This window comes from Staurois parvus, unplaced genomic scaffold, assembly GCF_062004578.1.
Source record: "Staurois parvus isolate SC_StPar_1 unplaced genomic scaffold, SC_StPar_1.0 ptg000604l, whole genome shotgun sequence".
Taxonomy (NCBI): domain Eukaryota; kingdom Metazoa; phylum Chordata; class Amphibia; order Anura; family Ranidae; genus Staurois; species Staurois parvus.
Genome location: NW_028318400.1, coordinates 6,066,445 through 6,082,356, shown reverse-complemented (window position 1 = coordinate 6,082,356; position 15,912 = coordinate 6,066,445).

Below are 15,912 nucleotides of genomic sequence, written 5' to 3'. Positions count from 1 at the left end.
GAAGCACTCTCAAATAGATAGGATATAATTTGAAAAATAAATTGCACCCAGGGTGGGATATAGCTACTATTGAGAAGCACGTCAAGGAAAGTTAAAGCCCAGTAGGTTACAATGGGATGTTCCACCTAATGATGCTGTGAAAAGAATTGCTAATTTTAGGGCAGAGCTAAGGTAATACAAGCATGCTGGGCAGAACTGAGGAGGAAGGTCACATGCTGAGAGGAGCATTAGTGATAGCATTTGTACACATAGGCCAGATTGCCTTACGGAGATAGTGTGTGATCTTAGTGCACATTTTGTAAGTGTATTTCTTTATTTTTAATAAATATCTTTAAAACCTAAAGCACTATGGATATCTTTATGTTCTGCTCTTTTGAGTACCAGTGGCAGCAAATTTTTAAGTGGACCATGGTCCCAGTTGGTATCTATTCACCCATATTTTGGGAATTGATTGCCCTTGCACATGACATAACAGCTGAAGTTGAGTTTTTTTTTTATTGAGAGTAGAATGAAACCCTAAATGTGTGTTTGGATCAGCACAGTCTGCACAGCCAATTGGAACAATAAATCACATTTTGCACTTAGGCTTGGTTCACATCTGTGAGGGTGCTGCCGCTGCGGGACCCGCACACATACCTGCAGTCATACCATCCACACAGAGGAATGTGGGACCCGTAGGAGGGTGCCATTCATTTTAATAGCACGCCACCCGCACTGAAAATCACAACCATGCTGGGAACTTCGGTTCCCATGAGGGCTATGATTTCCCAAGTAGTGTAGAGACATCTTCCCTGTCTGTCCCGGGGCATGGTAATCCATTCAAATGAATGGACTCTTGTGCACACGCAAATCGCGGCCCACACAGCAGCATATATGTGAACCTGGCCTTAAAGTAACATATTATGATTTTGTCCTTTTGACTTGATGGACCCAAGAGATTACACTGTGATGTAAAAAGATGTTACTATAGTCACAGTAAATTTGTTAATGTTTTTTCACCCTTTTCACTGATAAGTTGAATGATTGAATATGCGTTGTCTACAGTTTTGTAAATTGATTGTGTTTTTGGGATGGTTATAAATGTTTACATTGCAGATTCTGGTTTTTGCATTTGAGCACATATAAATGACACTCTGTTCATTCATTCACAATGTAACTAATGTCATATAACACAGTTGTTATCACTACTGATATTAGTTCAGAGCTTATTATGGTTATAACACCCACAGCACAATCAACCTATAGCAGCCACCTTCTGGTATGTGTTATATACAACTTTTGATATGCCTTATTGCTCTATAATGAATGTACCTCCAGAACTTTATTGTCAAGATCTGGGCTAGCCAGCCATTCCCCAACAGGTGTAAAGTTAATGAGGCAGCCCAGGAAGTAACAAAGTGGTAATCTCTGAACACAGGAGTTAATGCCAAGGGATATAAAAGCCAAGTATCAAAACAAAAACAAAAAGAAGAAAACAATCTCAGGTGGCACACCACAGTAGAAGGAGTATTGGGAGGCCCAACAGGAATATGCACTGAGAAATATCAATCCCTAGCTATCCATACACCACCCAACTACTCCCTGGATAGCAAAAAGAATTTGCTCAAAAGTAGATCCCTTACAAGCAGCTTTTGATTCTGAATTTTATATTTTACTTATTTATCATATATAAACATGTATAAATATTTAAAATGGAGAAGTAGTAAAAAGTATTTGAAGTTAATGTGATGAATACAAATAGTAGCTGCATAAAGCAGAAATATTAGGAATATTTTAATAAAATTGATAAACAGGAAGCCACAATACTAAATGAGATAGAGAGGTAAAATAACATACAATGAAAAATAAAAACTAATAATATAATGTACAAAAATTGTTCTTAGTTATGAATCTTTTTAAAGGAAGTGCAATTGATCTTATGAGGAAAGTGGAAAGACAGTAGAAAAAGGTGCAAGAAAATAATAACGAAAGAACATAAACATTGAAAAAGAGAAAAACAAGAGCCGGTATATATGGTTTTCCAATAAAGAAAGGTAAATAAAGATGCAGCAGGAAAAAAAGGGAAAAAGAAAAGGAAAAGCCATAAGGATCAGAGAAGCTGTTAAAAAAGAATGAATTTAGAAATCCATTCAAACAGGTTCTTTTAGTAAAGAAAAAGCTTCAACAACAAATGAAGATGTGCTGCAATAACAATAGAAACTGATCATAAAGAGAAAATGCTAGCATTCTGGATAAATACATAAATAACTATTAAACAATCAAATAAAAGCAAAATCAGAAAATGGATATGAAAAAGTTTTAGGTTGATAGCCCAACTGACATTTTATGAAGAAATATAAACAGGCATCAAACAATTTAAACAGAGCAAAGTACCAGAAGAAGATGGTGTAAATTAAGTAGTGATAAACCAAGGACATACAGCTTTATGGAAATATATAGCACATGAAATAATAATTCAGCTATAGACAGAGGTAAAGATATAAAAAGAAAAGAAATTTGGAATAATTTTGTTATTTCGAAGAAAGGCAGCAAAAAAAATACCCATTTTTGTGGTGTCACTTTGCTAAATGCATGATTAAATATCGAGGAACATTTAGCAATGAGATTAGAAGGTTATGGGGGCAATACTGGGAGACTATAAATGTGCTGTTCAGAAAAACAGGACATCTGTCATCTGTAAATCAGGATTTCTTGTAATGAGGTTTACTGAAAAACTATGTGAAAGTTATAGAGTCTACAAATTATGGTGATATATATATATATATATATATATATATATATATATATAATATTTAGTTCTTTATTTGTTAACTGATCTCATTTCTTCAGACCCTAAAAAGCCAGGACAGTACAAATATCCCCCACATGACTCCTTTTTCCTTTTACAAAGCAGTTATTTCTCACACACAAAATAAACATATTCATACCCCAAAACACATTCTGCTATGCCTCCCAAGTATGTGGATACCACATGTGTGAGACTTTTCCACATCCTAGATGCATAGAGGATCCGAAAATCTAAGGAGCACCATTGGGCTTTTAAGAAACATAAATTACAAATCTTGTTTTCTGATTACCTATGACATTTTTGGAGGCCCTGGAGCACCATAACAGTGTGGAAACTCTCACAAAATTACCCCATTTTATAAAGCAAAAACTCATGTATTTTTGAGAGGCATGGTGAGTATTTAGAAAATTTTATTTTTTCCAGATATTTTTGGAAAATGCAGGAAAGAAATTAAAAATTTACTTTTTTTTAAACAAAGTTGTTCATTAATAAGATATTTCTAATACACATTATAGGCATACTTAGAATTACAGCTTAAAACACATTCTGCTACTACTCCCGAGTATGGAAATACCACATGAATGAGACTTGTTCACAGCCTAGCCACATAGAGAGGCCCAAAATCCAAGGAGCACCTTCAGACATTTCAAGGGCATAAACTATACATCTAATTTCCTGACTACCTAATATATTTTTTGGAATCCCCGAAGCATCAGGACAGTGGAAACACCCACAAAACAACCACATTTTGGAAAGCAAACACTCCAATGTATTTTCTGCAAAGCATAATGAGTCTTTTGAAGACTCTATTATTTGCTACACTTTTTGGAAAAAAAATATATTTTTCCAAATAAAATTGTCAATTTATGAACCATTTACCAGAGGATTTACCCCCTTTCTTGACCAGGCCATTTTTTGTAATACAGTGCTACGGTACTTTAACTGCACGGTCATGCAATGCTGCACCCAAATAAAATTTATGACCTTTTTCTATAAATAGAGCTTTCTTTTGGTGGTATTTGATCACCTCTGCGGTTTCTATTTTTTGCGCTATAAACAAAAAAATACCAACAATTTTGAAACAAAAAAAATATTTTTGACTTTTTGCTATAAAATATATCCAGTAAAAAAATTTTAAAAATCAAGTTTTGTGATACATTTAGGCCAAAATATATTCTGCTACATGTTTTTGCTAAAAAAAATTCCCAATACAAAAATCCCAATACATGTAAATTAATCAGTTTATGTGAAAGTTATAGCAATTACAAATGGCGGTATATATACTGGAATTTTTACTTTTTTTTTTATACTAGTAATGGCGGCAATCAGTGACTTATAGCGGGACTGCAGGACTGCGGTGGGCATTCTGATACTGGGTGGGAATTTACTAACCACCACTGACATCCCCATTGACACTAATACAGTGATCAGTGCTAATAAAAAGCACTGACACTGTACTAATGGCACTGGGCAGGAAGGGGTTAACATCTGGGGTGATCAAAGGGTTAACTGTGTGCTGTTTTACATGTGCTGTGTGAGTTTTACTTGGGAAACATGCTGCTTGGTATTTTTCTGCTGTGCTGAGAAATACAGAGCAACATGCTACTGCAGACAGGAGAGAGATCTGTGTTGTTTACACACAGGTCTCACCCCATCAGTGTTACTCGGCGATCATTGGGTGCCAGCGGAGAATCTCCATCCGGGACCTGGTGATTGACATTCGTAGCCACCAATAGTAAATCACGTAAATATATGTGAGTTTGCGCAGCCCTGCCGCCCTGTATTTCTGCTATTGAGCAGCGGGCAACTGGTTACAAGTTCTCTCACACAGCACAGTAGAATTACACCTCAAAATACATTCTGCTACTCCTCCTGAATATGGCGATACCATATGTGTGAGACTTTTAAACATCTGCAATGATTATTTGTATCTTGCTTATTACAAAAATCAACCAGTTGTGTCAAAACCAAAGCACTGCAATGGTCACCTATATATGAGTGCTCAGGGAGTATAGCTTAGTGTAGCATCACCTTTAGCAATCCCAGTTCAGGCTAGCAGGCATGGTGCACTGGTGTGGTGGTGATCAGAACACTGTTGCTCACTGCACTGGTCTGGTGACAGTGGGACTTGTGTAGTTGGGATCAGGAAACCTGTTGCTGGCTTACAGTAGTCTTGTGATGCTAGGGGCTACTGTTGTAGCAATCAGGAACACTGCTGCTGTCTTCCACTAGTGTGGTGATACTGTTACTGGTGTAGTGGTGATAAGAAACACTGTTGCTAGCATACACTGGTCTGGTGACACTGGGGCAGGTGTGGTGGTTATCAGGGATACTGTACCTGGTGTGGTGGTGATCTGGGACAATATGACTGGTGCAGTGGTAATCAAGCACACTGTAACTGGTGATGTGGTGAGCAAGGACACTATAACTGGTGTGGCGGTGATTAGGGACAACATGCCTGGTGTGGTGGCAATCAGGGACACTGGGACCAGTCAGTGACAATGGAACTGGTGTGGCGGTGATTAGGGACAACATGCCTGGTGTGGTGGCAATCAGGGACACTGGGACCAGTCAGGGACAATGTAACTGGTGCGGCAATAATAAGAGACAATATGATTAGAGTGGCAATGATTAACCACTTCCCGTACGTAAATGGCCAGACGAGAGCACTGCAGGAGCGGGTTGCGGTTTATAAACAGTGCCCGCATTCACAGCCTGTTCATCATTAATCCAGAGAATTCCCCCACAGTACTTTTTTTTTCTACCAATAGTGTCCTCACTCTAATGACCAGCATCATTCAATCCACTTCCTGTGAGCCCAAAACATCCTGAACCTGTCCTTGCCTGTGACTGGACAGTGAACGAAGAAGCAGAATAGCAATGAGCTCATCTTTCTGTCACTCTGCTTTTATCTGCTATCAGAATGCTGTCAGTGACTGGCTCCACAGAGCTCTGCTATACAGGCACTGCATGAGACTGACACCACCTCAAATTCAGTTAATTATACTACTTGCATTTAAAATACTGTCCCAGTCTCTGTGCTGGGAGCATGCTTTGAAAAGCACTCCCAGCACAAATGCTGGTACGCATTTACGTGGCCTCACATAAGACCCAATTCAGTAAGGCTGCATATATATGTACAGGTGGTGGGAGGGGGTAGAAAATCAGAATCCCAAACAAGTGGCTGGGGATTCAAATTTGTCCGCCCCTTTCCCCCACCCCTTAGGCGACTGCCTAAGCAGCCTTCTGCTGGCACCAGCCCTGATAATGTAATAATGATTACAGAGCTTTATTCATTTGTGTATTTTATAGCTGCCCAGAGTTCAGCTTTAGTAATCTTATGTTTAGTTAGAAATACCTAGCAAGTGGAGGAAAAAAAAAGGCGTAATCACACAATATATACATAGAAATGACAAAAGAATGTCAATAATAAAGTCAAATAGTAGCTACCCAGAGCTGTATATGAACACCAAAACCTCATATAACATCAGATAAAAGTATCTATACCAACTGTATCACACTTCAAGTTTCTTGATTTAACCAATATTTCTATTAAAGTGAAGTTTACTGATGTCTATAATCTCTAAAAAGGTTCACTAGAAATTGTAGTTAAGAATTCTAATATGCCTTTCCTACATGCTTATCAGCATAGAGCAGATGTTGAATCAGTCACTGACTCCTGCTATAGGGATAACAAGAATTCGATTTGGGAGATGGGGATTCAAACTGAGAGGGTTTAGCAAACAAGAACCCCTGTGAACTACATCATTAATACTCATCACCAAGATAGCAGGTTATCGTATATAATTCTCAGGTTGTGAAACATTAATGGTACAAATCTCTAATGAGTTTTCTAGACTTCACATGAATGGTACATAATTCAATCTATATTTAAGTATCTGAATGCCACTTATGGAAGATAATCACAGAATGCACAGCATGTAGTACAGCTCAATATTTGGAAGGAAATTGAAGTATTAAAAGTATATGACCACAGATAAAGTTTTATATTGCTGATATGTGGAAATATTAAAGTAATTGCATACAGTAGATCTTGCAAAACACTGATATAACTACACTAGTGTATACCAGATTACACCAAAATCATGTGAATGTTTACAGTCTATGTCCAGCCAAAACTTTCTTGTTTTGAATAAAGCCAGGCTGGCTAGAAATCCACTTGGCTTTACTACTATCCTGGGCTCTGTTAGAAAATGTTCTGCCTACTCCTCCTTCTGACAGTGTTTTACCAAACAGGAAATAGAAACACGGACAGAAATTCAGAAACAGTTTTTAATTGAGCAGGGAAGAGCTAGAATCCCTGACAAATGTTTATTTCTGTTTTGTCCCTTATGCAGATTTTCTCTCACTTCCTCTATGGTGCAGCCAATGTCATCAGCACAGTGAGGGAAAAATCTCTAACGGTGCCCCTGATAGTTGAAAAACCCTAGAGGATTGTACTCCCATAGTTGCCAGCATTTAAAAAAAAGTTTCCGGGGACACCTTTTTTTATTGTCCTTAACCATTTCAAGTCCAGACACTTTCACCCCCTTCCTGTCCAAGCCAATTTTCAGCTTTCAGTGCTATCACACATTGAATGACAATTGTGCAGTCATGCAACACTGTACCCATATGAATTTTTTAGCATTTTTTGAGACAGATAAAACTTTATTTTGGTGGTATTTATTTACCACTGAGATTTTTTTTTTTGCTATATAAATGAAAAATTCTAGAAAATTTGAAAAAAAGTGTTTTTCTTATAAAATTTTGCAAATAATTAATCTTGGCCAAAATGTATTCAGTTATCTTTTTAGTAAAAAAAAAATAACCTAAATTAGTTTATAACCAAAAATTATAGTTTTTCTAATTTGTTTTATATTTTAATTTTATTTTATATTATTATTTATGTTTTTTTTTTTAACATACTGTCACCCTAGCAGTACAGTGTCACCATAGTGACACTGTACTACTTGTGGGGTGATGAAGATTTATTTTTTTTTACACTGACTGCTTTTACAACCATACAGGCTGTAAGAGCAATAATTTCTCCTTCTCTCTGGCTGCATTCTTGCAGCCATTGAGAAATACTGTGAGAGTTGTGATTGGTCACAGCTTGTCACATGGTACAAGGCTATTGTGAATAGCCTTGTACCATGTGATCTTTGTGATCATTTACAGATTTCACAAGTAGTAAGCAATGATGTCAGAAGTGACATCTTGCTTACTACTGTCAGTGATCACATGAATCGGGACCTCACACAGAGGTCCCTTACAAAATAAAATATTTTTTTTTAAATTATAATTTTTGATTATAAACTAATTTGGGTTAATTTATTTTTTACTAAAAATATAGCTGAATGCATTTTGGCCAAGATTTATTAAGAAAGATTATTTATTTGCAAAATGTTATAAGAAAAACACTTTTTTTTCAAAATGTTTGGACTTTTTAATTTATATAGCTAAAAATAATAATCCCAGTGGTTAATAAATACCACTAAAATAATGTTTAATCTGTCTCAAAAAAATGCTAAAAAATTCATACGGGTACAGTGTTGCATGACCACGCAATTGTCATTCACAGTGTGATAGCACTGAAAGCTGAAAATTGCCCTGAACAGGAAGGGGGTAAAAGTGTCCGGACTTGAAGTGGTTAATGGATTGTATATTGTATCCTATTTTTGTCAGCAGTTTTCTCTAAGCCCACAAATAAGTAACAATTCAAACTGTCCCTAAGTATACAGTTGCCCAGTGCATCATTATGAAACAAATAAGTCAGCTTACATTCAGGAGATTATGTAATGTAATGCTCTGCTGTTCACCGATTTTATAACAAGTTCTCTCTGCTGGTCTCTGGGTGGGTTTTGTGTTTTTGAAACTGAAGTCTTGCTCAATAATAACCTGCATTCACCGTTTTGAAAAGTAAAATGTATTAATTTGCAAACATAATAGCCAGGTGTCAGGAAATCTGCACGCTCCCTATTTCACATTCTTACATACAAAGTAGCAAAAAACAAGAACATTAAATCATTTTCAGGTTTCAGTGCTCTCACATTTTAAATGACAATTGCGTGGTCATGCAACACTGTACCCAAACTAAATTTTTATAATTTTGTTCACACAACTAGAGCTTCCTTTGGTGGTATTTAATCATTACTGGGGGTTTTACTTTTTGCTAAATTAACAAAAAAAAAACTGAACATTTTGAAAATAAAACTACATTTTTCCTTGTTTCTGTTATAAAAGTTTGCAAAAAAATAATTGTTTTTCATAAATTTAGGACAAGATGTATTCTGCTACATTTCTTTGGTGAAAATAATCCAAATCTGTGTTTATTATTTAGTCTGTAGGAAAGTTATAGAGTTCACAAACTATGGGATATATCTGAAAATTGATCAGTCCTGAAGTACTGACAGCCAATCTAATTTCTTGAGGTCCAAAAATGTCAGAATAGTACAGATATCCCCCAAATGACCCCTTTTTGCAAAATAGACAGTCCAACATATTTCATAAGAGGCATGGCGAGTTTTTTGAAGTTGTAATTTTTTGTCATAATGTTTTGGAAAATGAAGAGATTAAAAATTATTTTCACAATTTTTTTTTACATACTGTCACCAGTGCAGTGAAGCGTCATCATATTATTGGTGCGGCGGTGATCAGGGACACTGACTGGTGACAGTACGAAATTTTTTTATTACGTTTTTTCTCTTTTTTAAGATTTTTTTTTCATATTATACTATGACCAAAGTAGTATATTGTTACCATAGTAACATTGTACTACTTTGAGGAAGTGATCAGTAATTTTTTTTGTACACAATTTGATTGCTTATAGCATTATAGCAAAGAATTTCTTTGCTAAAAGCAAGCATTTAACTGAATGAAATCGATTCATTAAGGTTTTTTTGTTGTGATTATCTGTGATTGGCCATGGCTAATCACATGACACAGATGGGTTGTGATTGACCCAGCCTGTGCATGTGATCACTGTGACCATTCACAGCTAGACACACTTGTATACAATGGATGGCATGAAAGGAAGCCATCCATTGTTTACAACTGTCATGATTGGTCACAGCAGGTCACATGGTACTGGCAATGAGGCCGGTACACAAATCTGTCATCGGCCATGTCCAAGGTACACAGCCGGTGACAGGTCTTGCCACAGTGCAGCCCTGTGGGCACTTGCAAGGCACGATCCGGGAAGGATGATATGATGCCCTCCCAGAGGAATGAAAGGCTCTATAATAAAATGACGGCCGGGCAGGAAGTGGTTACTTTTCATTTTTGAAAACTAGGACTGGGAGAATTTTTAAAAGCTGTTCTTTCCTCAACATAACTTATAATGTGTAGCTATGATCTAACTTAATCAAATACAGAAGTTAGACTAAGAGCTTCCCAAAACCCATTACACAAGTACAGAAATGTGGCTGGTTCAGCAGGAACCAGCTGAAGTTAGATACTTGTGTTCTGCTGTCTGTTCAGTAGAAGCCAGTCTAATGACTGTCTCCTGTAAAACAGTCATGCTGGAAAACCAGCATTCTAACAGCGCTGGACGGGAATCCCCACTGTCAGAATACAAGAGAATAGCAGGAGAGATCTCTGCATAGACAATGCTTGTATTGATGTGGAGATCTGTCAGTTTTTTTCATTCAATCTGCTGGCTGAATAAAAAGAAAAAAATGTATATGTACACTCACTGGCCATTTCATTAGGTACACCTGTTCAATTGCTTGGCAACACAAATTGCTAATCAGGCAATCAGGTCAGCGGCCTCAAATTGCTAATCAGCCGGTCACATGTCAGCTGCTTCATCACCCTGGACCTTTCTGGCTGAGCTATTCAGGTTTACTCTGAAAGAGATCTTCTCACACTATGTGGAATCTTTTGTTTATGAGGTGATGTGATGGTGGGAGTTATATTCTGGACAAGTTGTGAATCATAGCTGGGATCCATTAAGTTGATCTACAGTGTCCATCTTGGGATGAAAAGAGCAGGTAGACCAAACATAGTACATGAGGTCATACTGCTGGAGGGGAGCAGACATCTAGTGGTGGAATAATTGCACTTCTATGCTTTGGAGCACTTGGTGGTTACAGAAGGATGGAAGCATTCTAATGAAGATGAATAGACTTATTTTACACATAATTTTGTTATTTCACTATATATTGTAGCTGGTCGCTGTGTTTATTTGTTATACCTGATATGAGATAAGGGTTATGTTCAAGAGCGGCTATTTTATTTTTATTATTGGAAAAACTAATTTATTTAGGTTATACTTTTCATCTACACTGAGGTATTTTCAGAACGGTAATTGTTATCCATAGAAGCGCACAAGATTATTTTATATTAATTTGTTTTATTGGTCACATGTCAGAAACTCATTGCAGTTAGGCATTGTTATGATCCGCCAGGTGGTGCCTCAGGCTGCCAACTGACAGACCTACTCAGAGCGTGGGGTCTAAGCCCGGGCTGTGCTTTCACCAGGGCCCCTGATGGTGGGGATGGACTTGAAACAGTCCCGGGCCAGGTCACGACCTCTGAGCAGGCCCACCAGTGGCTGAGGAGACCTCCTGGGACGTATGCAGGTACCGGGAGAGCCAGATGTGAAGAGGATGGTGGCCCCAGCAAGGTAGTAACGGGTCGTGGTCCCGTGGGGGTAAGCGGGGTACAGAATCGGCGGCAAAGAGTAGTCGGGTCACACGCAGGATCAGCAGGGTAAGTCAGTCCGTAGAATGGTCAGGGCAATCCGGGTCAATCACAGGAGCAGGCAGAGTAGTCAGCGCAATCCGGGTCAATCACAGGAGCAGGCAGCGTAGTCAGGGCAATCCGGGTCAATCACAGGGGCAGGCAGCGTAGTCAGAGTCAATCAGGGTCACTAGACGGGTGCAGGAACTCAGAATCACAGATAGACCTTGCGGCAATCTGTGACAGTGCAGGGCATCTTTAAATAGTGCGCCCTGCACTGTCATTGGCCGGCTAGGACGCGCCCCCGGCTGTCATTGGACGCCTGAGGCGCGCCCACGGCTCCTACTGCACATGCGCGGCGTCCTGTCAGCCGCGGCTCGCCGGGACCTAGTGCCTGTGTCCCGGCGTGATCCGCCGCCAGTGCGCATGCGCTGGGGAAGGCGCCGCGATACCGGATTCCGGAGCCGCGATCCCTGACAGGCATCTAGTCATGGTGAAAACGACTTGCTGAAGTTCAAAGCTAACATCAGAATGGGGAAGAAAGGGAATTTAAATATCTGAAAGCGGCATGGTTGTTGGAGCCAGACGGACTGGTCTGAGTATTTCAAAAACTGCTGGGATTTTCATGCACTTTTATTTGTTTATCTGTTAGACAAGTCTAAGGTGTTAGAGATGTCTTTTACCTCTTCAACAGTGTGATGAAATGTATCTCTGTTATTGAAGTGCAACATAATGCTGATCGGCTTATAGTCACAGGTGCACATGCTGTGATAGCAGACAAACCTCACAAGATGGAAGGTCAAGAAATGAAAAGGAAATGGCACACCCTGTCTGTAACCCAGGAATAGTTAAGAATCTCCATTAAAAAATAAAGAAGTATTAGTAAAAGTGCCAGAATTCACAAGTATGACTAAAGAGATTGGGCCACCAACCCAAATGTTTTCTGTAAACCTGATAAAGTCCTTGAAGTGCAAGGAAAAAAATATAGCCATTAAATGTGGAGACTGGCAAGTTGTGCCAGAAGAGTTTTTGTTTGATAGAGGTCTGCATAGAGACCCAGATGGTGAATATTTTGACATTTGTTTGCAGAATGTCAGACACCCAGTGAGTTAGTGTGTCATCAGGTTGCCATGAGAAAATAACCATATGTCCATTCCAACTGCAGTCACCACCTTTAGCAGGAACCGCGTCAGAAATAAAGGCTGTTTTTGTTATTAATACAGTTGTGCTTATAGTCTCAAATATCAGTCTGATATGATAAAAGGGCTGACAATTTTAGTGACATGGGTCCTTGCACCTCAGCAAAATTGATACTGTGTATAGTGGGGGAGGCTTTGAACTTGAACGATGTCCCATAATTTTGGAGAACCCAGGAGAGTTTTCAAGAGTCTCATGTTTCAGAGTTTAAAGAAGTTAGCCCTGTGAGGTGGGAATAAAGAAGATAATTGAAAGTAGGGAGCTTTTAAAAATGTGAATATTTAAATGTCTCACAGTGCTGAGTATCTTGCACTCTCAGTTTTGCTAATGGCATCAGACAAAAGGAACTTAGCAGTTCCTAATTAGAACAACCCATACCCATTCCGGGCAGAGTGACTGATAATGTATCCTTTTTAGAGCTAAATGCAAGTGGAAATGCCAATGTGTAAAAAACATCCCAATGTGAGCTTTGTAATTAAGTTAATCCCAGATGTATAAAGCTCTGTCGACACATGTGGAATTATGCTATTGCAAGACTCCAAAAAAGTCCACATAGCTAGAAGTGCTCACAAGATGATTTCACAGCTTAAGAGTCACCCTTGTACCCAAAGAAATACCAGGCCTTGTAAATGCAGTGATTACTGGCCTTCCTGGCCGTAAAGACAGGAAACCTCAACAGGTTGATGAAGCAGATAGAAAGACTAACCTTTTCAGAGATGATAGACATCAGTAGACTTCACTTTAATAGAAATATTGATTGCGAAACTTGAAGTGTTATACAGTTGGCATATATACTTTTATCAGATGTTATATGAGGTTTTGGTTAGAGATGAGCGAATTATTCAAAAATTCGATTCGGCTGATTCGGCGAATTCGCGGAATAAATTCGATTCGAGTCGAATATATTCGCTGCGAATTTAACTTATAAAAAGGGTGTTTCTAGGCTTCAGAGAGCCTTTATATTAGTGCAGAACACTGTAACTTTAATTTAAATGCCCTTGGAGTCTGCTGGGAAAGAGAAATAATACTGTCAGTCAGTATGACATGCAGATGAGTGCCGTCGATCTTAGAATCACCGCACACTTCACTCATTTGGGCAGTCATGGGGCCAAAACCAGAGTGTGGAGCCACAGTGTGGCGGTGGAGGCAGCAGCAATGGGAGGCCATACAGCACCCTATGAAAAAATGGAACCCACCAGCAGTGTGAGGAGACCTGAAAGTGGCACATGGCAGAGTGTGGCGATGGAGACAGCAGCAATGGGAGGCCGTACAGGGACCCATGACACACTCTGGACCTGGCAGCAGCATGAGGAGGCGGTACAGGGGCCCATGACAGATTACGGGCCTGGCAGCAGCATGAGGAGTCGGTACGGGGGCCCATGGCAGATTACGGGCCTGGCAGCAGCAATGGGAGGCCGTACAGGGACCCATGACACACTCTGGACCTGGCAGCAGCATGAGGAGGCGGTACAGGGGCCCATGACAGATTACGGGCCTGGCAGCAGCATGAGGAGTCGGTACGGGGGCCCATGGCAGATTACGGGCCTGGCAGCAGCAATGGGAGGCCCGTAATCTGCCAGCACCCTATGACAAAATGGAACCCACCAGCAGTGTGAGGAGACCTGAAAGTGGCACATGGCAGAGTGTGGCGATGGAGACAGCAGCAATGGGAGGCCGTACAGGGACCCATGACACACTCTGGACCTGGCAGCAGCATGAGGAGGCGGTACAGGGGCCCATGACAGATTACGGGCCTGGCAGCAGCATGAGGAGTCGGTACGGGGGCCCATGGCAGATTACGGGCCTGGCAGCAGCAATGGGAGGCCCGTAATCTGCCAGCACCCTATGACAAAATGGAACCCACCAGCAGTGTGAGGAGACCTGAAAGTGGCACATGGCAGAGTGTGGCGATGGAGACAGCAGCAATGGGAGGCCGTACAAGGACCCATGACACACTCTGGACCTGGCAGCAGCATGAGGAGGCGGGAGCCCATGGCAGATTACGGGCCTGGCAGCAGCAATGGGAGGCCCGTAATCTGCCAGCACCCTATGACAAAATGGAACCCACCAGCAGTGTGAGGAGACCTGAAAGTGGCACATGGCAGAGTGTGGCGATGGAGACAGCAGCAATGGGAGGCCGTACAGGGACCCATGACACACTCTGGACCTGGCAGCAGCATGAGGAGGCGGTACAGGGGCCCATGACAGATTACGGGCCTGGCAGCAGCATGAGGAGTCGGTACGGGGGCCCATGGCAGATTACGGGCCTGGCAGCAGCAATGGGAGGCCCGTAATCTGCCAGCACCCTATGACAAAATGGAACCCACCAGCAGTGTGAGGAGACCTGAAAGTGGCACATGGCAGAGTGTGGCGATGGAGACAGCAGCAATGGGAGGCCGTACAGGGACCCATGACACACTCTGGACCTGGCAGCAGCATGAGGAGGCTGTACAGGGGCCCATGACAGATTACGGGCCTGGCAGCAGCATGAGGAGTCGGTACAGGGGCCCATGGCAGATTACGGGCCTGGCAGCAGCAATGGGAGGCCGTACAGGGACCCATGACACACTCTGGACCTGGCAGCAGCATGAGGAGGCGGTACAGGGGCCCATGACAGATTACGGGCCTGGCAGCAGCATGAGGAGTCGGTACGGGGGCCCATGGCAGATTACGGGCCTGGCAGCAGCAATGGGAGGCCCGTAATCTGCCAGCACCCTATGACAAAATGGAACCCACCAGCAGTGTGAGGAGACCTGAAAGTGGCACATGGCAGAGTGTGGCGATGGAGACAGCAGCAATGGAGGCCGTACAGGGACCCATGACACACTCTGGACCTGGCAGCAGCAAGAGGAGGCGGTACAGGGGCCCATGGCAGAGTGGCGAAGCGTAAGCAGCTTAAATTAAAGGCCATACAGAGGCCTATGTTAAAAATAATAACATGTTTGGGGCATGATTCATGGCGGATTTAGTCAGTTGTGTGAGGAATTGGTGGTTTGAAATCCAGACTAATCCACGCCTGATTCATTTTCACAAACGTGAGTCTCTCCACACTTTGGGTGGACAGTCGTGTCCTCCGCGGAGTTACAATACCTCCTGCCGCACTAAACACGCGCTCCGATGCCACGCTACTGGCCGGGCATGACAGCCTTTCAAGGGCAAATTCAGCTAGTTGGGGCCAAAGGTCAAGTTTCGTTGCCCAGTAGTCAAGGGGATTGTCTACCTCGGTTGGCAGGGAGCTGTCCAAG